Source organism: Panthera pardus, unplaced genomic scaffold (genome assembly GCF_024362965.1).
Source record: "Panthera pardus isolate Hobbes unplaced genomic scaffold, ASM2436296v1 HiC_scaffold_17, whole genome shotgun sequence".
NCBI classification, from domain to species: domain Eukaryota; kingdom Metazoa; phylum Chordata; class Mammalia; order Carnivora; family Felidae; genus Panthera; species Panthera pardus.
In genome coordinates this window covers 12,594,717-12,620,548 of record NW_026526732.1, presented here as the reverse complement: position 1 = coordinate 12,620,548, position 25,832 = coordinate 12,594,717, and the positions used below count along the sequence as shown (strand labels likewise).

The 25,832-nt window shown below is 45.1% G+C and overlaps 1 protein-coding gene and 1 pseudogene across 5 annotated transcripts in view; one reads left to right on the top strand and one right to left on the bottom strand.

The window, feature by feature from the left end:
• TIAM2 (TIAM Rac1 associated GEF 2) overlaps positions 1-25,832 on the top strand; it is a 265,433-nt gene that overhangs the window by 55,326 nt on the left and 184,275 nt on the right. The window contains exon 1 of one of the 5 annotated variants that reach the window (XM_053904336.1): positions 20,962-21,090. The exons of the other annotated variants lie outside the window; for them this stretch is intronic. The gene's annotated coding sequence lies outside the window, so the exon portion shown is untranslated. Of the gene's footprint in view, positions 1-20,961; positions 21,091-25,832 lie in introns of those variants that run through there. 5 annotated transcript variants of the gene reach the window in all.
• LOC109245333 (glyceraldehyde-3-phosphate dehydrogenase-like) lies at positions 24,686-25,238 on the bottom strand (annotated as a pseudogene).

Sequence of the window (25,832 nt, the reverse complement as noted above, 5' to 3'; positions counted from 1 at the left end):
TTTTCTTTCTTAAATTCTACATAAGCATGCAATCATATTGTACTTGTTTCCCTCTGACTTATTTCTCTTATGTTTTGCAGCTCCATCCATGTCATCACAAATGGCAAGATTTCATTTTTTAATGGCTGAATAATAATATTTGATTGTACGTCTTTACTATGTTTTCGTTATCCGTTCTTCAATCGTTGGACACTTGGGCTGCTTCCGTGTTTTGGCTATTGTAAATAATGCTGCTATAAACATAGGGGTGCACATACCTTTTTGGATGAGTGTTTTTGTGTTCTTTGGGCAGATACCCAGTAGTGCCATTGCTGGATTATAGGGTAGTTCTATTTTTAACTTTGTGAGGAAACTCCATACCGTTTTCTATGTGGCTGCACCAGTTGGCATTCCCACCCACGGTGCGTGAGGGGTCCTTTTTCTCTACATCCTCACCAACACCTGTTGTTTCTTGTGCTGTTGATTTTAGCCACTGACAGGTGTGAGGTGTTACTTCATTATGGTTTTTATTTTCATTTCCCTGATAAGTGATGATGAGCATCTTTTTACATGTCTGTATGTCTTCTTTGGAGAAATGCCTGTACATGTCTTCTGCCAGTTTTTAAATTTTTTTTTTTTTCAACGTTTTTTATTTATTTTTGGGACAGAGAGAGACAGAGCATGAACGGGGGAGGGGCAGAGAGAGAGGGAGACACAGAATCGGAAACAGGCTCCAGTCTCCGAGCCATCAGCCCAGAGCCTGACGCGGGGCTCGAACTCACGGACCGCGAGATCGCGACCTGGCTGAAGTCGGACGCTTAACCGACTGCGCCACCCAGGCGCCCCTAAATTGTATTATTTTGGGTGCTGAGTTGTGTAAGTTCTTTTTTTTTAATTTTTTTTTTTAACGTTTTATTTATTTTTGAGACAGAGAGAGAGCATGAACGGGGGAGGGGCAGAGAGAGAGAGGGAGACACAGAATGGGAAGCAGGCTCCAGGCTCTGAGCCATCAGCCCAGAGCCCGACGCGGGGCTCGAACTCACGGACCGCGAGATCGTGACCTGAGCTGAAGTCGGACGCTTAACCGACTGAGCCACCCAGGTGCCCCTGTGTAAGTTCTTTATATATCTTGGATACTAACTCTATTGAAGACATCATTTGCAAATACCTTCTCCCATCCCATAGGTTTCCTTTTAGTTTTGTTGATTGTTTCCTTTGCCTTGCAGAAGTTTTTATTTTGATGTAGTCCCAGTAGTTTATTTTTGCTTGTGTTTCCCTAGCCTCAGAGGACCTATCTAGAAAAAAATTGCTCTGGCCAGTGTCAAAGAAATTACTGGATGTGCCCTTTTCTAGGATTTTCATGGCTTCCTGTCTCACGTTCAGGTCTTTTATCCGTTTTGAATTTATTTTTGTGTATGGTGTAAGAGAGTGTTCCAGGTTCATTCTTCTGCGTGTCGCTGTCCAGTTTTCCCAACACCATTTGTTGCAGAGATGTTTATTTTTCTATTGGATGTTCTTTAATACTTCGTCAAAGGTTAATTGACTGTATGACCATGGGTCTATTTCTGGGTTTTTTATTTTATCGATCTGTGTGTCTATTTTCGTGCCAGTACCATACCGTCTTGATGACTGCAGCTTTGTAATAAAACTTGGAAGTCTGGAATTGTGATGCTTCCAGCTTTGTTTTTATTTTTCAAGATTGCTTTGGCTCCTCAGGGTCTTTTGTGGTGCCATACATACTTCAGAGTTGTTTTGTCTAGCTTTGTGAACAGTGCTGTTGGTATTTTGATAGGGATTGCATTGAATGTATCCGTTGCTTTGGGTAGTATAGACATTTTAGCGATATTTGTTCCAATCCATGAGCATGGAATCTCTTTCCATTTCTTTTGCCTTCAATTTCTTTCATGAGTGTTTTATAGTTTTCAGAGTACAGATCTTTCATGTCTTTGGTTAGTTTATTCCTAGGTATCTTATTATTTCTGGTGCAGTTGTAAATGGGATTGTTTTCTTAATTTCTCTTCCTGCTGCTTCATTATTGGTGTATAAAAATGCAACAGATTTCTTTACATTGATTTTTGTATGCTGTGACTTACCTGAATTCGTTTGTCAGTTTTAGCAGTGTTTTGGTGGGGTCTTTAGGGTTTTTTAATATACAGTATTGTATCATCTGCAAATAGAAAAAGTTTTACTTCTTCCTTACCTATTTGATGCCTTTGATTTCTTCGTGTTGTCTGATTGCTTGTGGCTAGGACTTCCAGTCCTATGTCGAACAACAGTGGTGAGAGTGGACATCGTTTTCTTGTTCCTGTCCTTAGGGGAAAGCTCTCAATCTTTCGCCATTGAGGGTAATGCTTCCTGTGGGTTTTTCATATATGGCCTTTATTATGTTGAGGTACATTCCCTCTCCCTCTAAACCTGCTTTTTTGAGGGTTTTTATCACGAATGACTGTTGTACTTTGTCAAATGCTTTTCCTGCATCTACTGAAATGAGCAAATGTCTCTTGTCATGTCTCTTATTGATGTGATCGATGTGTGACATGATTGATTTGCCAATATTGAACTACCCGGGCAGCCCAGGGACAAATCCCACTTGATTATGGTGAAGGATTTTTAAAAATATGTTGTTGCATTCGTTTTGCTAGTATTTGTTGAGCATTTTTGTGTCTGTGTTCATCAGAGGTACTGGCCTGTAGTTCTTTCTTCATGGCATATTTATCTGGTTTTGGTATCAGGGTAATGCTGGCCTCATGGAACGAATTTGGAAGTTTTCCTCCCTTCATATTATGAAGAGCAACCTGTTTTACTCAGAGTTCATTGATTTAAATGCTAATCTCGTCCCAAAACACCCTCTAAGTTGACAACTAAAAATAACTATCACATACAGGTATATTAAGTTATAAGGCAAAATATGTCCTATATATATCTGCATGTAAACAGATATATATGGATATATTTATATAAAGGGTTATATATGGGGATATATATATGTATATATGTGTGTGTATATATCTATATCTATATCTATATATCTATATCTATATCTATTTATCTATCTCTCTCTATATATATATACAGGGTTATGTCTGGATGTATAATTACTACGGGATATATGTATACATACACATAGAGGTATATATACATATCGTTGTGTATGTATATGAGTGAATGATATTGACTGGTAGATACCATGGAATGTCCCTGAAGGATTCACAGAACACGTCAGAGCCTTAGAGCAGAGGTTCTCTGTCTGGGGATAGGGTTCTTCTTAATTACTTTAGGTGCGTTTCTATAGGTATGTCTGTGTCAGGCCTTCCTTAACACTTTCGTGCCTTTCCTTCAAGAATGACTTTTAAAATGGGGGGACAGGGGATAGAAAGCAGCAGAATATTTTCTGGAGAAGGTTGGCAGGGCTGAAGCAAAGACGGGACTGCTGCCCTGAGGATGAATTTTAGGCACCAGCCAGTGGGCAGGTAGTGATGGGCTCTTGGGGACAGAGGGCCTTGCTGAGGTCCCTAGGAGTCCACGGCGCTCCTGTCATGGGCGTAGAACCTGAGGCTCCTGGAAGGTGAGAGACACTCATGTTTGCTTGGTCTTAGCTGTGTGGAAGCCAGGGCCACCTTACCTACCGTCTACACTTCACCCAGGCACTAATGTTCGCGCTAAGTGACTGACGAGGTAAGAATGCCTGTGGTTTGTAGTGACCTGTGCCATGTGGGATTCCCATGACCATCTTTAAAGTTTTACACTTGGGGCGCCTGGGTGGCTTGGTCGGTTGAGCGTCCGACTTCGGCTCAGGTCACTATCTCGCGGTCCGTGAGTTTGAGCCCCGCGTCCGGCTCTGTGCTTACAGCTCAGAGCCTGGAGCCTGTTTCAGATTCTGTGTCTCCCTCTCTCTCTGCCCCTCCCCTGTTCATGCTCTGTCTCTCTCTGTCTCAAAAATAAATAAATGTTAAAAAAAAAAATTAAAAAAAAATAAAGTTTTACACTTGTGTAATCACAACAGACCCTTTAAAACATTATGGACCTACCCTTTGAATCATGGGTTATCAGTTTTGTTTTGGTTGGTTTCCCTAGAGGTGAGGGGCTGGGGGGACCTGGGAGCTACTGTTACGTATATATTCGTGAATCAGTAGGCTGCTCATTTTCTTAAGCCTGGGAAGTAGGTAAAACAAACAAACAAACTTAAGAGCAGTTCCTTTCAGGCCTTAATTCATGTTGGGTGAGCACTCCATAACATGGAGTGATGTAAAAAAAAAAATATTCCCTAGATAGGTGAGGTAGCCGCTCAATTTGCAAGACATAATTTTCATCTTAAGGGGTCGGGACATTGTTCTGGAATTGACCTTAGTTAGGAAACTTTGGGACAGTTAACCCTTGCGTCTGTGCTTGATCATTTGAGTTAGAAGCCCTCTCCCTTGGACTTTACCATATGCTGCTGTCGGCCGAGTGTCTCAACTTATCATTCAAATGAGCTGAATTCTCAGATTCTTCTTATCATATTAAGATAATTGGGTATGAAATATTTTGAACGACACAGTTGCTTCAGCCAGTCTCCATACTGAACCGTGAAATGGCTTGCCTCTGTGCACACACTGCTGCCTTCAGTCGTATTGATCTGCTTTTCTCCTAGAGTGTGTCTGACAGTGACCTCATGACTAGTGTGTGATTTAAACATGGACAAAGCATAATTTTGGTTCCTTTGGGATCGTCCTCAGTTTTTATACCTTGTCTGCCTCTCAGCAATCCATTTAATTACAGCTGTTTGGATATTTGGCCAAGTCGCTGCAACCAGTGAACTCTCCCTGGGGAGACAATAAACTTTTGACGGGCACACCAGTAGAAATGGAATTCGTCTGCAAACACACACTCTTTCAGGATTGTTCTTGTAAATGTGTAGAGTAGCTGGCAGTCTTTTGATGCTTCTGGAGGGATTCTGGTGGGTACCAAATGGTGCACAGCTACTGTCTGCTTCGGAAATGTTAACAAGAGGCTCAGCTTTTCTGGACGGTGTGCTTTGGCTTTCTGAGATAGCTTCCGTGCAGGAAAAACCTTCTTTTTAAAGCCAAATGTAGGCTCTGGACTTTCTCCAAGAGAAGTCTTATAAATATATCAAAGCTGATACTGTGCTGAATTTCTTTATAGGAAGAAAAAAAGGAGTGGTTAATAAATAACATGTAATGTTTGAGTAGAGCTCAAATTCAAAGAGAGCATCTTCTGTTCTGGCCAGTTTATTCCAAACCTTTTATGTCCAAGTCCTGATTCCCTCTACCCCCTCCCTCAATTGTTCTGTTCCATTTTTCACCGTATCTCTCTTCACATTTCTCATCCCTTTTTTTTGTTGTTGTTATTTATTTTTTTGCTACGAGAGTTTACTAAGACAAAAGGAGCTCACAGAGTAGGAAGAGAAAGATAGATAATCCTTACATATTTGGATTTATCCTCCTTTTGAGCATTTGTTTTTTTAAAGTTCATTTTATTTGGAGAGAGAGGGAGCACAGGAAGGGCAGAGAGAGAGAGAGAGAGAGAGAGAGAATCCTAAGCAGGCTCTGCACAGTCAGTGCAGACCCCGATACAGGGCTTGAACTCATGAACTGTGAGATCATGACCTGAGCTGAAATCAAGGGTCGGACGATTAGCCGACTGAGCCACCCAGGCGCCCCACCTTTTGAGCCTTTGATTGAATGTAGCTTTACAAAAACTGATATTTTTTTCCTACCTCTGTGCTGAGTGGGTGGGTGGGGTTGTTAGAAGCAAAAACAAACCCACCAACTAAACCCCTTCACGTCCTAATTCTATAATGTAGGATGATATTTTATAGAATTGAGCATAGGCCGGTTTGTGATGCTACTACAGAAATGCTTCATATATACCCACACCCACCCACCTCACCTTAAAATCTTATGCTGCAGAATTTGGAGCCCCTGAACTATTTGCATCCTAAAATACCAGGAGAGACCCTAGAGTCGTTCCAGACTCCCTTCAGAAGACAGAGGCGAGAGAAATTACTTGCCTCCCTGGTAAGTGTGGGCATCACACCATGGCTTCTCAGTTTGCTCCCTCTTTCCTTACTCCTTACCCCTTGGGGGGCTGGAGGCCCCAGACTTTCTCAGGCATAGTAAGAAGGCTCCCGTGGCACCTGTAGCACAGCTGGGGTTTGGGGCCAGCAGCTGGTTTAGACCACATGTGCCATGGAAGGGGCGTGTGCTGTAGGTAATCTGGAAACATAGTATGAAATTCCTCTCTGTTACGTGTTTGATATTCTACGAATCCCCACATTCATTTGATATTCTATCAGTTCCCCATACTTGGCACAGAATTTTGTCCCTGTTGCTTCGGAATTTTGCTTTAAGGAACGGCACCTTGGGAATGGTGTGCTGTGAACGGTTAAGGGAGCTCCAGGAAGAGGGGAAAGGCACGGTTAGTGACTCACTGAATCCCTTTTCTGCGTCAGGCACTGTGCTAGGTACTTTCACACGGCTTTGGAAATGAATGCTCCCCGCCACTACGTGAAAAGGACTTTGAAAACCCATGTCGTAGCTGAGGATATGGTGAGGCATACAGCTGGGACTGGATCCCGGTGTGTCTGACTTCACATCCTTCCTCCCGGTTCTTTCTTGGGAGGGGGCGGGGTGCAGAGCGTGTGTGTGTGTGTTACAAGCCAGATGGAATTCTGAAGAGCTGCTCGGCTCTGACAGCTGTTTAAATTATCTGTGACACCGCATCCCGCCACGAGAGTGGGTGATGGATTGGTGACAGTTCCCATCAGAAGATGCTGGAACCCTCGTTGGTGGAGCACCGCTCACGGTCTTTCCAAAGTGTGAAGTGCGGTCAGAACTTGGATTCTAATCGTTGCTGCTAGGCTAGAAAACATTTAAGAAACCGTTAGGTGGGCGTAAAAACTTAGGTGGAACAGATCGCTTTTCTGTTTGCTTTGACAAAAAAAAATGCGGGGGTCTTTTCCACATACCAGAGTTCAGAAAATCTATTTTGACTGAACTCCTGCTGTTCGAATTCATTTTCCATTTGCATTGACTTTTTTGCCCTTGAGAATCTCTACTTTTTCACCCCTTATCTCCCTTCCTAGGTTTCTTCTCTCTAGCTGGTGCATATACTCTTTAAGGCCCCTGAGCTTATCTCTTCTTTATTGCCCTTCCTTCCTCAATTACTCAGGACAAAGTTGAACTCAGGCACCAAGTAAGTGTTTAAGTCATTTTCACTATTTTCTAAATGACTAGTTTAGAGATGAATTATCATGCCAATTTGTCTCTTCAAGTCGTTTAGTTTAGTTTAGTTTAGTTTAGTAAGCTTTGTTCAGTTCAAGCTACTGATTTTTTTTTTTTTCTATTATAACGTGACCAGGCCCTCCTGCTTGAGTTTGAATGCCAGCCGGTTATGAATATCTGGTTCATGAAACTCTATCAGGAGACAGATGTGACTGTGAAACTCTTCTCTGCTGTTTGTGTAAACGCAGGAAGGATGCTTTGGAGCAGGGTGGTTTTCCTGTCCTTCCGTCCTCAGTGTTGGGTCACTTTCGAGTACACACATACGCCTTCCTGTAGTTTCTTGTCAGTTTACTTTCTATGATTCGTTTGCTTATCCAGTGTCTTTTATCTAATACCTTTCCTCTTTAAAGCTAAGAAAGAGAGAGACATTTGCTTGGCAGGGCCAGAGTGGCAGAGGAAATTCCAGTAAGTTTCCGTTTACCTTCTCTGTTCCTTGTCACGGTTTTTTCTCCTGTCAGAAGAGAATCTCCTCGTGCCTGCAGCAACCAGACACGCTTCTGTTGAGTTTGGAGTCTAAAGGAGTTGTCCATCGAAAGGCCGGGAAGGAGATGGGAACAGAGCTTGGAAGGCCATGAAAGTGTGGTGCGCGAGTTTGGGCTCAGGTTCACCTGCACCTGGGAGGTGTTGCAGGGTCTCACTGACAGGGTCGGGGTGCATGCTGGAGCTGGGGGTGCGGGCGGGCTGTTGCAGGAGTCCTGGAGATCCGGGAGGGCCTTGCGCCCGGTGGAGAACTGCCCGGATGTGGGCAGAGCGTAGGGAGGAATGATATAGGACCCTGGCGGTTCAAGCCTGGGTGCCCGTCCTGCAGACAGCACTACAGTGGCGTGGGGGGAGGACTAGATTTGGAGCGAGCCTAGGGAGGATTGGGGTTTGGGCCTACTGAGGTCTGGGGTGTCGGCAGTCTCTGTGAGAAATGTCTCATGAGCAGTTAGAAGTCTGGAGCTCAAGAGCGAGGTCTTGGCTTGGAGATGCACATTTGGATTCAGCCCCTGGAAATGATGACTAGAAACCCTGTGAAGGAATGGTCTTGTCAAAGAAGAGCATGTGAAGGGAGGGGAATGGCACGGGACACAACCTTGTTTTCTACTTAATTTTTGGAGGTAAAATAAGACTGGGAGACCAAGGAGGTGGCTCCGAAAGGGCTGCCAGGGGCGGGGGTGAGTCTCCTGAATGCCGTGGAGCTGGGTGGGAGGCGAGGGGGAGTTTTTCAACCGCGTTCATCAGATTGTCAGACTGGCAAACTTGTCGAGAGTGACAATGTCTCCTGCTGGCAGGAGTGCTGGGAAGAGGCAGTCTTCCAGCATGGCTGGTGGGAACAGCCGCTGCGGAAGGAGTTCTGGCAGAGTCCATTAAAATTTAAAATGCACGTGGCCTTTGACCCAGCAGTTCCTCTCCTGGGACTTTATCCCATAGAAATAAAAGCAGCTGTATGTAATTTGTTTGTACAAGAATATTTATTGCAGCATTGTTTGTAGTGGCAAAGGACTGGAAAGTGAGTGGATGCTTTCTCAGCAGGGGGATGGTCGGCTAAAATGTGGCCCGTCCGTGCCTTGGGTCTCTGTACCGCCCGGCTTGGACGGATTCCCATGAGAAATGAAGAGGCAGAGAACCATGTATAATATGATCTCGTTTTTGTGGACTGGAAGATCGTAAAAGGCAATCTCGTACGTATGTTAATACTGCTTGGGAGGAGAGAGGTTGGCACTATGGGAGGAGGTGGGTGGGAGATTTAAAAAAAAACACACGCAAACTGCTTACGGAACGTCTCAGATGAAGCGCCGTGGAAAAGGACTTGTGCGTGTGTGCCTGTACAGACAGATGGCGGAAGGGTCCAACAGGGGGGCGGGGGCGGGGGTCTCAGGGTGTGGAGATGTAGGGTCACTGGTATTTTACTTGTTTCCCTCATGACTTTCCTGTGTTGGGTGCAAACCACTGCACAGAGGCCATCGCATTTAGAGTTTAGAAGTCACTGGAAACCATTCCAGGAGCCCTTGGGAATGGAAACCCCATCTGTTATGGTCAGGAATAGAGATAGTTGGAAGGTAAGTTAAAAAAAAGTAGCAGAAAGTAGAGATTTGGGGGGAATACCTCGGGCGGCAAAAGAGAGAAACAAAGCGGTGATTTGAGGGGGCAGGACAGAGGCAAGGCTGACTCGGTGCAGGGTTAAAAGGCAGGTCTGGAAGCATGGAAGGAAATGGGCGCGTTGGAGGTGGAGACGCTGAATTGCAGACGCCCCCGGGGGGTGGGCTGGACACGTGGCTCATCTCGGTGGGAGCCCAGGCGGGTGGCCTGGGAGGTGAGAACCTCTGGTCTTCGGAGGGGGGCAGGTGGGCCAGTGAAGAGACAGAAGGATTGTGAGGTTTGGAGGACAGAAGTTGAGGGAATGGGCTCTTAAATAATATGGGGGGCAGGATTATATAGGCTGACTGTCGGGGTTCCCTGAGGTGCTGGGGTGGCTGCGACAAGTTCGGAAGAGCCTCTGGGGGGGATGGTGGAGAATTGGGAACACGGGAGGGAAAAGTAGGCAGCCGCAAAGATTGAAGTTCGAGCGGGGGTCCTGGTGCCCATCCGCCACAATTCAGTGACCGTCGAAGGCCAACTGTGGGGGGGACTGGCTAGTCCAGGAGCGGGGCTGGAAAGGTGGGAACTCAGAACTTACTTCCAGCGGGGGCGAATACGGCTTGTTCGTGAAAATTGAGGGATCAAGAGGCTTCAGGTTGGTAATGACATCATTGTGGAGAGGGCTGCGAATAAATAGTGTCCAACCTATAGAGCGAGACGAGACAGAGGACCCCTCAGAAAGGGACAGAGGGGGGGCCAGGACCCTTTGAGGGTGATGGATGGGCCGATGGAACGGAATCCAGGGAGTTGCAGTCCCCGGGGGCCTGGGGTCTTGGGGGCAGAGCAGCAGCTGTGTCACTGTTTGATACTTCATGTTATCTGCCCTAGGACATTACTGGCATCCTTTTGTCCAAATTCAGCTTGAATTTAAGCTTGCTCTTTAGGATTTCTCATGAAGTCATTGCTTTGGCTTAATTGGCTGAGTCGCTGCCCCTCAACAACAACCACACCCCCTCGCCCCCCTCTTCCTTGATTTGCCTCTAGATCTGTGTGTCCATATCCGTAGCCACTAGCCGCACGTGCCTGCTGAGCGCTTGAAATGTGGCCAGTGCCACGAAGGTGTGCCGTAAGTGCAAAGCACACACTGGGTTTTGAAAACATAGCATGGGCAGAGAGATGTGAACTGCCTCACGAATAAGTGTTTACACGTTAAAATGAGAATAATTTGGATACATTGGGTGAAAGAATATTAAAATTAACCTCACCGGTTTCATTTTATTTATTTTTTACTTTATTTATTTTTATTTATTTTTTTAATTTTTTAATTTTTTTTCAACGTTTATTTTATTTTTGGGACAGAGAGAGACAGAGCATGAACGGGGGAGGGACAGAGAGAGAGGGAGACACAGAATCGGAAACCATCCGAGCCATCAGCCCAGAGCCCGACACGGGGCTCGAACTCACGGACCGTGAGATCGTGACCTGGCTGAAGTCGGACGCTTAACCGACTGCGCCACCCAGGCGCCCCTATTTATTATTTTTTAAAGATTTTATTTTCAAGTAATCTACACCCGACATGGGACTAGAACTCACAACCCCAGGATCCAGAGTAGCATGCTCTGCTGAATGAGCCAGCCAGGTGCCCCCTCTTTTTACCTTTTGAAATATAGTTCCTAAAAAGTTTAAAATTACGTGGCTCCCATTTTATGTCAATTGGGTAGCACTGTTCTAGACCTTCTTTGGTGTAGTTTCTCCCTGCTGGATGCCTTTCCACTCTCTGGCCACTTAGCCGTATCTTATCCATGTTTCAGGGGCAACAGTAGTCTCTCTTCTGCCTGTGACACTGTGTGTCTTATCTCTTATCACTTATTCTTAACTCACACTGGGAATGTCCCAGGTCTCTGTTTTGTATTTTTATTTGAAATCTGCTTGCATCCATTTCTTATCTCCCTTGATAGAATCTAAGATTGGCATGCCTTTACTAGATTGTAATCTTCTTGAGAGCAGGACTGATAAAATACGTGTAGTTTTGTCTTAGCTTCTGGCAACATGCCTGGTACTGGGTTCTGTCCTTAAGAGAAGCTCAAAAGTTTTTGAATGTATAAATAATAAATTTGCATTCCCACTGGTCTTAACCAAATGCACTTTAAAATCCAAATCTGGGGGCTCCTGGGTGGCTCAGTTGGTTAAGTGTCAGACTTCGGCTCAGGTCATGATCTTGTGGCTCATGAGTTTGAACTCCGCGACGGGCTCTGTGCTGACAGCTCAGAGCCTGGAGCCTGCTTCAGATTCTGCGTCTCCCTCTCTCTCTGCTCCTCCCCTACTGTGCTCTGTCTCTCTCTCTCTCTCTCTCTCTCTCTCAAAAATAAATATTAAAAAAATTTTTTAAATCCAAATCTGTGATTTTATAATACTGCTTGTGTGTTTTATTTCTTAGACATCACTGAATCGTAGGGCAAGTAGGATATTTGAAATTGGACTGGCCTGGCCTTGAATCTAGAAAGATCATTTTTTGCTTTGTGACCTCAGGCCGGTTATTTGATTCTTCCAACCTTAGTGTTTGTAATTGAGATACTGACACTTCCTTGAGGATGAGCCTTAGTGCTGTGCTCAGTAAATGTTCACTCCTTGCCGCTTTCCCCCTTTTAGAACTGGGAAGGTTTGTTTGGAATGTTGAGACACTTACATGGAACTCTTTCTCCTCTCGCCTGCTGGAAAACTTACTGGTGGTGCCATGTATCTTGGCCCTTGGTGATGTTCTGACTGTGTCTTTGGTAGCTTTGTGGTGATTCTGAAGAGCAACAGTGTTTGCCGCTGCTCATTTTTAAATTTATTTAACTTATTTAATTTTGGAGAGAGAGCATGCATGTGAAGGGAAGGGACAGAGAGGGGGAGAGAATCTTTTTTTTTTTTTTTTTTTAATATACGAAAGTTATTGTCACATTGGTTTCCATACAACACCCAGTGCTCATCCCAAAAGATGCCCCTCTTCAGTGCCCATCACCCACCCTCCCCTCCCTCCCACCCACCCCCCATCAGCCCTCAGTTTGTTCTCATTTTTTAAGAGTCTCTTATGCTTTGGGAGATTTTTTTTTTTTTTTTTTTTTTTTTTTAACGTTTATTTATTTTTGAGACAGAGAGAGAGCGAGCATGAATGGGGGAGGGTCAGAGAGAGGCAGACACAGAATCTGAAACAGGCTCCAGGCTCTGAGCTGTTAGCACAGAGCCCGACGTGGGGCTCGAACCCACGGACCGCGAGATCATGACCCGAGCCGAAGTCAGCCGCTTAACCGACTGAGCCACCCAGGCGCCCCCCAGAGGGCATTTTGAGAGAAAAATTAAGTTCTTACAAATGATTCATTGGGTGAATGGTAACATGAAATAAATGAAATTTAAAATTACCTACGCGAAGTTAAATGAAGAAATGAATGAGGAAATGACTTTGTTCACGGGGGAGGGTTGACCACCGTGGGGGTGGGTTGCCGCGGAGATTCCAGTGGGACCCCAGGGTACTGTTTCTCCCCAAATACACTTTTGTGTGGTGCACGGGAAAGAACTCGGGACTGGTTGACCTGACTTCTTGCCCATGAGCCTCCTGGCCGGTTGTGGATCTTTGGGAAGTTACTGGATCTTTCTTAGCCTCTGCTTCCTCATTTGCAGGGCAAGGGGGGCCGATCAGGAGAGGCAGCAAGATGGGGGAGCGTGGCCTGGGAGTCAGGTGGCTTCTCCACGCCGGCTTCCCCGTGCCCCGTCTGTGCAGCCCGACCTGCGTTCCCCTGTTCCTTTGATACTTCTCAGGGGTGGGAGTGAAAGGGGGTCCCCTGTTCCTGACAGAGGAGCTCCTAAAGCCTGTGGAAATCAACTGTGGGCCAGTGGGGGATGGAATGTTTGCTGATTTGAGGAATGAAAGGGTGACTCTCAGGGGAACTTCTGAAAATTAATTGGTTAATTTTTCAAAAGGAAGCTCCATGACCAGCGTGAGCCCAGCGCGGGGCTTGACCTCACACCTCTGAGGTCAAGACCTGAGCTGAGTTCAAGAGTCAGATGTTCAAGCCACCCGGGTGCCCCGAAAATATTTTTGTTTTAAAATCAGGTGTTTTGAGGTATAATTTGTGTGCCATAAGCATCATCTTTTTTTTTTTTTAACTTAAAAAATTTTAATGGTGGTAAAATACACGTAACAAAATTTCCTATTTTAGTCATTATTGAGCGTAAAGTTTGGTGACACTAATAAGCACATTCACATTGTTGTGCAACCATCACCACCATCCCTCTCCAGAACTCACTGTATTTTGTTTTTAAATTTAAAAGAAAAGTGTATTTTTGAGACGGAGAGAGAGCTTGAGTGGGGGAAGGGCAGAGAGAGAGGGAGACACAGAATCCACAGCAGGCCCCAGCCTCTGAGCTGTGAGCACAGAGCCTGACGCGGGGCTTGAACTCAAACTGTGAGATCATGACCTGAGCCGAAGTCGGATGCTTAACTGACCCACCCCGGCGCCCTTGAACACATTTCATTTCAAACTGAATCTCTGTGCCCATTAGACGATAACTCCCCATTTCTCTTCCCCTCCCAGCCCCTAGCGTCCACCTTTCTACTTTCTATCTCCGAGTCTCATGGTTCTAGACATCTCATATAAGTGGAGTCATACAGTTTTTGTCCTTTTGTGACTTGTTCCTTTCACGTAGCATAATGTCCTCAAGATTCCTCTGTGCTGTACGTAGCATGGGGCAGAATTTTCTTCCTTTTTAGGGCTGGATAACATGCTAGTGTATGGACCTACCAGATCTTGTTTATCCATTCATCCATACATGGACACCTGGATTTCTCTACCTTTTGGCTCTTGCGATAACGCTGCTCTGAGCACGAGTGTGTATACATCTTCGAGATACTGTTTTAGTTCTCTTGGGTGTATACTCAGAAGGGAAATTGCTGCATCATACGGTAGTTCTATTTTTAATTTTTTGAGGCATTGCCATATTGTTTTCCACAATGACTGTACCATTTTACTCTTATACCGGCAGTGCACAAGCGTTCCAATTTCTCTACAGACTCACCAACACTTGATTTTTTCTGTTTTTTTTTAAATAGTAGCTATCCTAATAGGTGTGAGGTGGCTGTGTAACCACACTATTTTTTTCTAATATTTAGTGTTTTTTTTACTGTTTATTTTTGAGAGAGAGTTCGTGCATGAGGCAGAGAGCGAGGGAGAGAGAGAATCCCAAGTAGGCTCACCGCTATCCGAGCAAAAAGCCTGACAAGGGGCTCAAACCCATGAGCCATGAGATCATGACCTGAGCCGAAATCAAGAGTCAGATGCTCAACTGACTGAGCCACCCCGACTCCCTGAACCAGACGTGAGATAAATACAAACTCATGGGATCTAAGAAGTATTCTTTGATATCACCCATTCAATTAACCTCATATAAATAATGAAACAGTTCCTGCTAGGTTAAGTGACTTGACCATGTATCTTGTTGTATAACTTGTCCGGGTCAAAGACAGGACTGCAATTCAAGTATCTCCGCTCTCATTGTTGCATGAATGATGCAATCTGGTCACTCATTTATTCCCTCGCTCAAAACACAACACACACCGGTACTGCGTGAGGTGTAGGAGTTGATAAAGGTGGGTTCAGATAAAGACCTGTCCCCTCCCAACCCTCCCCACCACCCCATCTCTGGCTGCTGCTTCCCCCAAAGCTGCTCAGTGCCATCTAGCTGTCAGTTGAATGACCAGCTAGCAGAGCCTACAGAATCATGCTGGAGAACTCCTGCTTTTACTTCCCTCCCCTATTGTATTACCAGTTTAGAGGAGCTTAGGAAAACGACCTCACTGGTTTTCGTGTAGCTCTCAAAACTTGCGGCTTTCCACCAAATCATTTGAGAAGCTGAGATGAAGAGGAAAGGTATGGGTATGGTGAGCTCTCGAGCTGCAGTTGTAGAAGGCTTGCCGCATGGAAAGGTGATGAAACCGCGTCCGGCTTGCTGTGTGGACCGTGTGCCTATCTGGTTCTTGAAGAGCTGCTTTATGTCATCGCTGATGTATTACACCGACAATGTGATACATTCTTAAACAACCAGGTTCTTAGCAAGTGGTTCTTAAACAACCGGGACGCCTGAGCTGTGTTCGCACAGCTCCTGGGTCGGGGTGGGGGGAACGTGGCTCGGGGCGTTGCGGGAGCCGTCCAGCGTCTGTCCTTGTCAAATCCCTTGAGTTATGAGAAGTTAAATCTCGCTGAAGTTAGAGTATGGTTACCGCTTAAATACAGGCTCCTGTTGCAGAATGTTAGAGCTGATGATGGTTTTTAGTAAAGCCTTATTACCGGGCTTACTGGTGTCGTGTTCCGGGTTTGGTTTGGGCCGGGATGTGTATGAAGTGGATTCGTTTTCGTGTCCGTCTTAGGTTTCCTCGTTTCTGGCTTCTGTGTTGAAGAAGCGGTTTTTCAAACTAGGGCATTGGGAGAGAAGGAGGAACCCGGTTCTGTTCTATTTTTTTTTTTTTTTTCTTTTTTCAGTTTCCTGGCCAATGATTTGACTTCATCTTGAAATCTGCAATCCTTTCCTCTTTGTTCCAGGTGTCTAAATTTGACTTGGACTTACTTCCAGCCACTTCAGGAAGTCGAATTTGGAGGAAAATCTGAGCCGGGTCGGGGGAAAGGGGGGGGGGGCATCTCAGCTATCAGTGCTTCCTGGATCTGGCACCTGACACTTTAAGCCACATCTCAGCCTGAAGTGAAATCCGAGGTGCCAAACTGCCAAGATGCAGATTGTTGGGGGGGGGGGGGCTTGGTGTGAGGGGGCCTTTGTGATTTGAAGCAAATGAGTTCTTCAGGAAATTTACATGTTATTAGCCAAGAGACAGCTTTCCCTGTCCTGTTGAGCTGCTTCTGCGTGTTCTGTGCACGGTCTCCAGTGCAGGCTAGGGCCGTAGCACATCTGCGCGTTCTCTGCTGCTCTCGCAGCCGTGAGGTGTGGGGTGACGTCCCCTCCTGAACCTGGCTGCTCACGCGAAATGGTCTTAGGTGGCCGAGCAGAGATGAAGAGATACCGGAAATTGCCTGTAGCAGAAGTTACCCATCATCCCTTGGAGGCTTCTCTGCTGGGGAAGGTTCTTATTTCTGTGTATACTCAGCAGTAATGAGATGTAACAGAGCCCCTGGCGCACACTGAGTGGGTTTGTGGTTTTGTTCATCATGTTTCAAAGTCCTGATCATACGAGCAGCCTCGCTTACCTGCTCCCTGAACCACTCGCTGAACTGCGGATTGTTGGTTTGTACGTGGTGTCTCTCTGGCCCTTGCTTTTCCTCCTCTGAGGAACGAAGACGTGGAAGAAAGTATTCTGCAACCTGCTTCGTCATCAGTGGCACCATCACCTCGTTGACCTTGTAGGAGTCCGCTGATGCCAGGGGCTCTGCCGGGCACCTCATCAACATGTTCTTTAACTCTGAGCGCTCCAGAACGGATCCCCTCCCGATCTGCACAGAAGGATGTGGGCTCTGAGAAATGAGGAGCTAAGCCCTAAGAGCTGGGTTTTGACCTGGTCTGATTTGGGTCTTGACTTGGTCTGATTCCAAAGCCCTCGATCGCTGGGTTGCCCCATGCTGTTACCTACAGCTTCGTGGTTCTGGAAGAGAACTTCCCGCCGCCTCAGAAGGAGGTTAAGTAATCGAGGAACAAAAGTGGATTCTACATTTGCTTTCTGAGAATTCTGAGAATTAATTTTATTTTTTATTTCTTAAAATTTACATCCAAATTAGTTAGCATATAGTGCAACAATGATTTCAGGAGTAGATTCCTTAGTGCCCCTTTCCCATTTAGCCCATCCCCCTTCCCACAACCCCTCCTGTAACCCTCAGTTTGTTCTCCATATTTATGAGTCTCTTCTGTTTTGTCCCCCTCCCTGTTTTTATATTATTGTTTCCCTTCCCGTATGTTCATTTGTTTTGTCTCTTAAAAGTCCTCATATGAGTGAAGTCACATGATCTTTGTCTTTCTCTGAGTGACTGACTTCACTTAGCATAATACCCTCCAGTTCCATCCATGTAGTTGCAAATGGCAAGATTTCATTCTTTTTGATTGCCGAGTAATACTCCAGTGTATATATATGTACCACTTCTTTATCCATTCATCCATCGGTGGACATTTGGGCTGTTTCCATACTTTGGCTATTGTCGATAGTGTTGCTATAAACGTGGGGGTGCATGTGTCCCTTCGAAACAGCACACCTGTATCCCATGGATAAATGCCTCATAGGGCAATTGCTGGGCTGTAGGATAGTTCTATTTTTAGTTTTTCGAGGAACCTCCATACTGTTTTCCAGAGTGGCTGCACCAGCTTGCATTCCCATGCTTTCTGAGAATTCTAAGCCGTCTAGAATAACTGCTTTTCTAACTGTTAAGGTTTAAGCACCAATATTTGAACCAGAGATTAGAAGAGCTAACAGAAATGAAACATGACGTAATTTTAAAAATCTTACAGAATTTGCAGACCACAAATTTCCTGGAAGAAGTTGTGCATTTTTTTCCGAGAGTGTCATAAAAACTGGGCTTAGGAATTGTCTTCTGGTGGCTGTTGGGCAAGTTATCTTTGATTATTTTCATAGTTTTGCTTTATAGGAAAAGGAGGTCCTCTTCCTAAACTGTTCTATTTAGGTCTTCAAGGGTGGATCCTGTGCGTTTGCTATTACAGTCGACTGAAACCTATATATAGGGACCCTCAAATGTGGTGTGAATCCACGTCTTTAAAAAAAGAAAGCAATTACTGTGTTTGAAAGCCAGGCTATAAAAAGTAAGTGAACTCGCAGGAGAGCCAAGATGGGATTTCATTTTACCAAGCAAATGGCCCTGACTTTCTTTTTGCTTTTGTGTCCTGCAGGGGCAGAGTGGAGACTGCCCGTGTTTCAGAAATAGGATGGTAGTCATTCATATGTGTCAGCACTTGTCATACGTGGATTAAGAGACCTATCTGGAAGAAGGAAGTGTGCAGACACTCCTCCTGCACTTTGTTAAGTGTCATTTTAGTTATCTAGTATCCCACAGAACCCGTTTTTTTTTTTTTTAAGGAGTTTATTTAATGTGTACTCCTACCCATCATAATATATATTTTTTAGTGTTTGTTTATTTTGAGAGAGAGAGCACAAGTGGGGGTGGAGGGGGAAGAGAGAGAGAGGGAGACCCAGAATCCAAAGCAGGCTCCAGGCTCCAGGCTCCGAGCTGTCAGCACAGAGCCGACACGGGGCGGGAACTCACGAACTGCAAGATCATGACCTGAGCCGAAGTCAGGTGCTTAACCAACTGAGCCACCCAGCCTCCCCCATAATATTTTATTTATTTTTGAGAGAGAGAGAATGAATGAATGTATGCATGAATCAATCAATCAGTCAATCCCAAGCAGGCTCCACGCCAGTAGCCTGGAGCCCAGTGCAGGGCTCGAACCCATGAACCGTGAGATCATGACCTGAGCCGAAACCCAAGACTGAAACGCCCAACTGACTGAGCCACCCGGGTGCCCCTAAAAAATGTATTTTCAATCCACATACACGAACGCTGTGAGCGCCTTCCCTCCCCTCCCCTCCTCTCACTGCTCCCCCCATTGCCAAAGAACAGAAGGGGAGGAAAAGGAACCTTCTGAAAAGTACTTAGATCTTTTGGTATTGAGTGGCTGGATGCAAGCCTCTTCTGGCGATTCTGAGACCTCAGAACCCTGAACGTTAATTGGTCTCTATACATTTCTTCGTAGTCCTGGCTCAGAAATGCAGTAGGCTTCTTTAACCATTCTGCCTTCTCAGAGGTGCCGTGTAACCCTGCTGGAGGCCTGATGATGACAGGTTGGTTTCTCTATGGAAACACAAAACAGCTTCCATCCAGACATTTTGCTTTGTCTTCTGAAAGTGCTGCATGGCTTTGGTTAGATACTGGATAAAAAAGGACTTCTAATGAGAGGAATATTTAAGACCTGGGAAAGCTGTCACATCATGAAATGCTAACCAGTATTCCCCTTAGGGACAGATTCAGAATTGCACATGATAACAATCTTTGTTTACTCCTCAGCAAATACAAATGATCTTGGCATCATTTCTGACGTGCTTTCCCCAAGTTCTTCCCAAGGTTCCCATTAAGAATCATCCTTTTGCAATGGGAATTCAGAGTTCCTCACTCCCCGCCCCCACCCCCACCCCCCGTCACCGTGGGGGTAGCATGTTTTCATGGTAAGCAATTACTTTTCTTTGCAAAACTCCCTGTGGTCACTCGTCGCGTTCTGAAGGGAATAGACCATTGCAGAACACTCAGTGGGGATTGGCAATGTTTTTGTAACAAAGAGGCTGCACGCTAGAGGTGGACGTAGTCAAGCAGGGCCTGGCAGACTCAGAGGGGCTGACTCATCCGTGACTCACATGACAGCCTGTGTGGCCCTGGTGCCAGCCTCTGTAAGTAGAGAGGCGGTGTCTCGGCTCTCCCGTGAGAACTTCAAAGTTGAAATAATCTGACTCTGATTTTGGCTTCGTCCAAATGTGGGCTCACCCTTTGTTAGGGATGTGGTGAGAAGCTATAGAAGCTCACACACACTCCTTGGCTTTGGCAGCCTGTGTGATTTAGGAGAGACTGGAGCCCCTGGTTTCGCACACTGTGAAACCGTACGACAGAGCAGTGGGCTGGGAAGAGAGAAACTTGATGAAACACCAGTTGTTACCCGTGCTGATCTTTCCTTACTGGGAATGCCACGTTTATCATATTCTAAATTTCCGTGTAACTTGTATCTCTTTCTGGACTGATGGTTTGCTACTAAACAGAAATATTCAAAATTACCATAACTTTACAGGATATTTTGCATTGGAGGGGGCAGATACTCCCTTGTTGATGTATATGTATATTTTTCTCAGAATACTTCCTCTTGGCTACTCTACAAAGTTATTCTTCTAGATCCACTTTATTTATTTATTTATTTATTTATTTATTTAATGTTTGTTTATTTTTGACAGACAGAGCATGAGCGGGGGAGGGGCAGAGAGAGAGGGAGACACAGAATCTGAAACAGGCTCCGGGCTCTGAGCTGTCAGCACAGAGCCCGACGCGGGGCTCGAACTCACAGACTGCGAGATCATGAGCTGAGCTGAAGTCAGACGCTCAACTGACTGAGCCACCCAGGTGCCCCTAGATCCACTTTAGAAGCAGCCTATCACATTGTTCTAAAAATCAATTTGGGATTGCAGTGAATGTGTGCTAATTTAAGGAGAACTGACCTGTTGATTTGAATTTTCCTATCAAGGAACATAGAATATTTCAGTGGTTTTTTTTTTTTTTTTTTAGGTCTTTTTATGCCTTTCAGTAAAAGTTTTATAGTTTTTAAATATAAATATACATTGTTACTCTCTTCCTAGGTTTTTTTTTTTTTTTTAGTAATTTTTGCAGGTGATAAAGGATTTTTCACTCAGTTTTTAAGTGGTTATCACTAATGTGTAGAAGCCTACTCACTTTGTATATTCATTATATGGTCCCCTTACTGAACTTGCTTAATAATTCCAGCAGATTTTCAGTTGACTGTCTTTGATTTTCTAAGTTGATATTCTGTCCATTAAAGGAGGAACAATATTCATTCCTCATTTCTTGTTTTTGTTTGTTTGTTTTTTAATTTATTTTTGACAGACAGAAAAGGGGAGGGGCAGAGAGTGAGGGAGACAGGAATTGAAGCAGGCTCTGTGCTGACGACTGACTCAGCCACCCAAGCGGCCCCCTCATTTCTTGATTATTGCATTAGGATTCCTGAAATGGTAAGCTTTCCAGCTTTTTCTGTGTACTCAGAAACTTTGTGAAATAGGGATTTGCTGTTCTTTGTAAGTTTCGTAGTTTGTCACCCATAGAAACAGGTAGGCTTGAAATGGTTTCCATATTACTTTCTGATAACTTTCCTTTTATTTTCTTTTTATTATTTTTTAAACTTTTTTTTAATGTTTATTTATTTTGAGAGAGAGAGAGACAGACAGACAGACAGGTTGTAAGTGGGGGAGGGACAGAGAGAGGGAGACCCAGAATCCGAAGCAGGCTCCAGGCTCCTAGCTGTCAGCACAGAGCCCGGCGCGGGGCTTGGACTCACAAACTGCGAGATCATGACCTGAGCCGAAGTTGGATGCTTAACTGACCGAGCCACCCGGGCACCCCCTTTTTATTTTATTTTAGAGAATGTGAGCGAGGAGGAGAGGGGGAGGGGGGGAGGGGGGGCGGGAGAGAGAGAGAGCGATCGAGAACCTTAAGCAGTCTTCCCACCCCTTGTGGAGCCTGACACAGGGCTTGATCCCATGACCTTGGGATCATGACCTGAGCAGAAACCAAGAGTTGGATGTTCAACAGACTGAGCCACCCAGGCGCCCCACTTTATGATAACTTTCTGAAAGCGTGACAGGCTGGCAGCTGGAGGGATGATCAAACATGGGAGGTGAGGTAGGGAGATTGGCTGGAATCCCCAAGGAAAGAGGATGAGCCCCTGGTACAAGACCACCCTTGAATATCCTTATTTCTTGTAAAAGGGAAAACACTTCATTCCTCAGATATCTCATAGCCAAGTTGTGATGAATCTTAGGGCCTTTTTCCTGGAGAACAAGGGAAGTGGCTTAGGGTGTCAGCGTTAAAACCGAACTTCCTTCTTGTGGTACACTTAGTTTTGGAAGTCTTGTGATGGCCACTTACATTTTGTTACTGTGACCTGGGGGGATTAAGGTTGAGAAGCAGCACCAGCTGAGGATCCGACCACGGCTGGCTGCGAGAAGGAGTTAGCTGCCGATCTCTGCTTTTATTCCGCTTCCAGATCGCAAGCCTCCTGGTCCTGTCCCCCCCACTGCTGAGGGGCTGTCTGCTCAGGCGTTTGGTCCCACTGCGGGGGAATGCTCACCACCCCTTGTGTGCTTGTGGAAGACTGTTTTTGCTAATTTCCCTCACTTCTGTGCAGTAAATCTTGGAAGAAAGCTATTTTCCTATAAGGGGGGACATTAGATTTCGGATTCTGTTGTTCGCCATTAATAACTTTTGGTAAGTGCCCTGCCCTGAGCTTATGGCTCGACAAGGAAGCATCTGTGGTTCCAGATAATGAGATTAAACCTCTCATTTTAGGGAGCTGACTGTGTTTGGATTAAGATCTTTACTGTCTCTTGCTAGAACACCTGAGGAATAACAGGTAAGAAAGTTTCTCGCATGGTAATGATGCCTTAATAGCCATAAAATTTTAAATTTGAGAATGCGTTCATGGTTTTGGTAAAATGAGCTCCCATGAGGGTCTTTGTCCTCCCTGACCATTATTATGTTTTTTGTTACATGTGGATGAGAATTTTCATGAAATGCCACCCACTTGGTATTCACAGGCTACCTTCTAACATATTTAACTCTTTGACCAGTGTGCCGAAAATCCTGTCATTTTGTTTTTGTAAGGCTAAATATATATATGCATCTGTATGTGTTAGGTATCAGAGTTAGTCTAGTCAAATCCAAGTGAGCCTTTGTAAGTGATTGAGTCACTATTGCTGATATTTTTTTAAGTAGGCTCTGTGCCCAATGTGGGGCTTGAACTCATGACCCCAGGATCAAGCGTTGCATGGTTTACCGACTGAGCCAGCCAGGCGCCCCTGTTGCTGATACCGTAAATAATTTTTTCCTATTTTATAGTTTGTCCCCAGCTTTTTTTTTTAAATTTTTTTAAATCTTTATTTATTTTTGAGAGAGAGCACAAGCAGGGGAGGAACAAGAGAGAGGGAGACGCAGAGTCCGAAGCAGGCTCCAGCCTCCCAGCTGTCAGCACAGAGCCCAATGGCGGCGCTCGAACTCACGAACCGTGAGATCATGACCTGAGCTGAAGTCAGACACTTAACTGACTGAGCCACCCAGGTGCCCCAGTTTTGTTTTGTTTTTTTTTTCATAAAGATTATTTTAAGTAATCTCTACAGCCAATGTGGAGCTTGAATTTATAATCCTGAGATCACTGACTGAGCCAGCCAGGCAACCCTCCAGGTTTTTTTGTTTTTTTTTTCCTCTTTTTTTAGTTTTCTCAGATTATAAGAAAAGGCGGTTCATCTGGGTATTGTGACTTTCATGTAAAATTGAACAGACTGCCAATCCTGTATTCAAATAAAAGGAACTAAATGTATCAGATTTCTGGGTCATTGACTTAATGATTAAAACATAATATTACTGGGGCTCCTGGGTGGCTCAGTCGGTTAAACGTCCGACTCCTGGTTTTGGCTCAGATGACGTCTCACGGTTTCGTGGGTTCAAGCGCTGCATTGGGCTGTGCTGATAGCACAGAGCCTGCTTGGGATTCTCTCTCTCTCCCTCTCTCTCTCTCTCTGTCCCTCCCCCACTTGCACTGTCTCAAAAATAAACTTAAAAAAATTAAAAAAAAAACCCTCCATAGCATTACTCATTTCAGTAATCTTACTTTTCTCACTTACGGGTAGAATCGAGAATAAAGAAAACTCCTAGGACTGAATATCATGTTGTATCTTGAATTTGAGGGATCTATGAAAAGTTGCTTAAATTCATATTTGGAAGGTGTCTAGAGTGAACCCAGGGGCAATTAATTGAGGTAGAAAATTCACTGTTCCCATAAATACCAGAGGAGATAGACGAGCCTCTCAAAATACCAAATATACTTCATAGCATATAGAAAAGAAAATGCTTAATTTTGCACATTTGTTGGAAAGTTGGCACCAGTGCGAGAAGGGAAATTGTTTAGGTTGAAGAGGATAAGCCATTTTGCCAGAATGGTTTCTTTACTGTTTCTGTGTGTTTTCTTCTTGTACACACACATGTCTTCAGCCTGTGTGAACCTGTCATTCTGTGAACAACAATTACAGCTTAGAAAGATGAATGGTGACCCTTTCCCTACCACCCACTCACCATGTGGTGCATGGAGTGGACCACTCAGCGGGTTTACATTTGAAAAATACAGATGCTGCTAGGAATCTGTGTCCTGTGTGGTATTAATCATTAAATCCCTGTCCACACAGAGACAAAATTAAATAGAGAATTGAGGCATCTCCAAAATAATTCAGGGAGAATTCTCTGAGGGCAATTAGGGTTCGTTTTCTTCATCCTGTACTTTTGTACTCTGTGCCTCTTGAGGATGCAGGCGACTTTTTTTTTTTTTTTTGTACAGTGTACTTTATTGATGGTACATGACAAGGTAGGGCTCCCCAAACCCCTCTCCTTCTTCAAGGGGTTTGGGATGGGAACTGTGTGAAGATTGGGAGATTCTCAGTGTGTTGGGGGAAGGGGGACAAGACTCCTCAGTAGCTGAGGGCCTCTCTCTCCCTCTTGCCGTCGCTGGGGCTAGTGGTCCAGGGGGCTCTTAGAGGCAGTGTGGACCATAAGGAAATTACATCAGGAAATGAACTTGATAAAGTGGTCATTGAGGGCAATGCCAGCCCCAGCATTGAAGGTGGAAGAGTAGGTGTCACCGTTAAAGTTGCAGGAGACAACGTGGTCCTCAGTGTAGCCCAGGATGTCCTTAAGGGGGCCCTCCTATGCCTGCTTCACCACCTTCTTAATGCCATCATATTTCGCACCTTTGTCTAGGCAGTAGGTCAGATCCATGTCTGACCTTTTGGGGGTGGGGACATGGAAGGCCATGCCAGTGAGCTTCCCATTCGGCTTGGGGGTGACCTTGCCTATAGCCTTGTCACTGCCAGTAGGAGCAGGGATGATGTTCTGGGCAGCTCCTCGGCCATCATGTCACAGCTTCCCAGAGGGGCCGTCCACGGTCTTCTGGGTGGCAGTTGATGGTGTGGACTGTGGCTGTGAGTCCATCCATGATGCCAAGGTTGTCATAGGTGACCTTGGCCAGAGGGGCCAAGCAATTGGTGGTACAGGAGGGATTACCGACAATGTTGAGGAAGTTACCATAGTTCTCATGGTTCACACCCATCACAAACATTGGGCATTAGCAGAAGGGGCGGAGATGATGATCCTCTTGACCCTACTCTTCAGGTGAGCCCTAGCCTTCTCCCTGGTGGCAAAGACCTCCATGGACTCCACAACACAGCACTGGCATCACCCCTTTTGATGTTGGTGGGATCTTGTTCCTGGGAGATGAAGATGGGCTTTCCATTGATGACAAGTTTCCCCATTCTCAGCCTTGACTATACCATTGAATTTTCTGTGGATGGAATCATATTGGAACATGTAGACCCTATAACAGAGGTCAGTGAAGGGGTCTCTGACAGTTACAGTATCTACTTTGCCAGAGTTAAAAGCAGCCCTGGTGACCAGATGCCAAATATGGCCAAATCCATTTACTCCGACCTTCACCATCATGTCTTGGGGACATGGCTGGCACTGCCCCAGAAGATGCAGCTGTCTGTCAAATGGGGAGGAGTAGAGACCCAGGAGACTTGTTTTTTGTTTTTTGTTTTTTAACATTTTTGCTGTATATAGACTAAAATAATTTTGGCCTAATATTTTCTGTCTGTATACAGACAACAACTATGTGTTAACTTATTATAGTTTGAGATTCCAGGACCATAGCTCA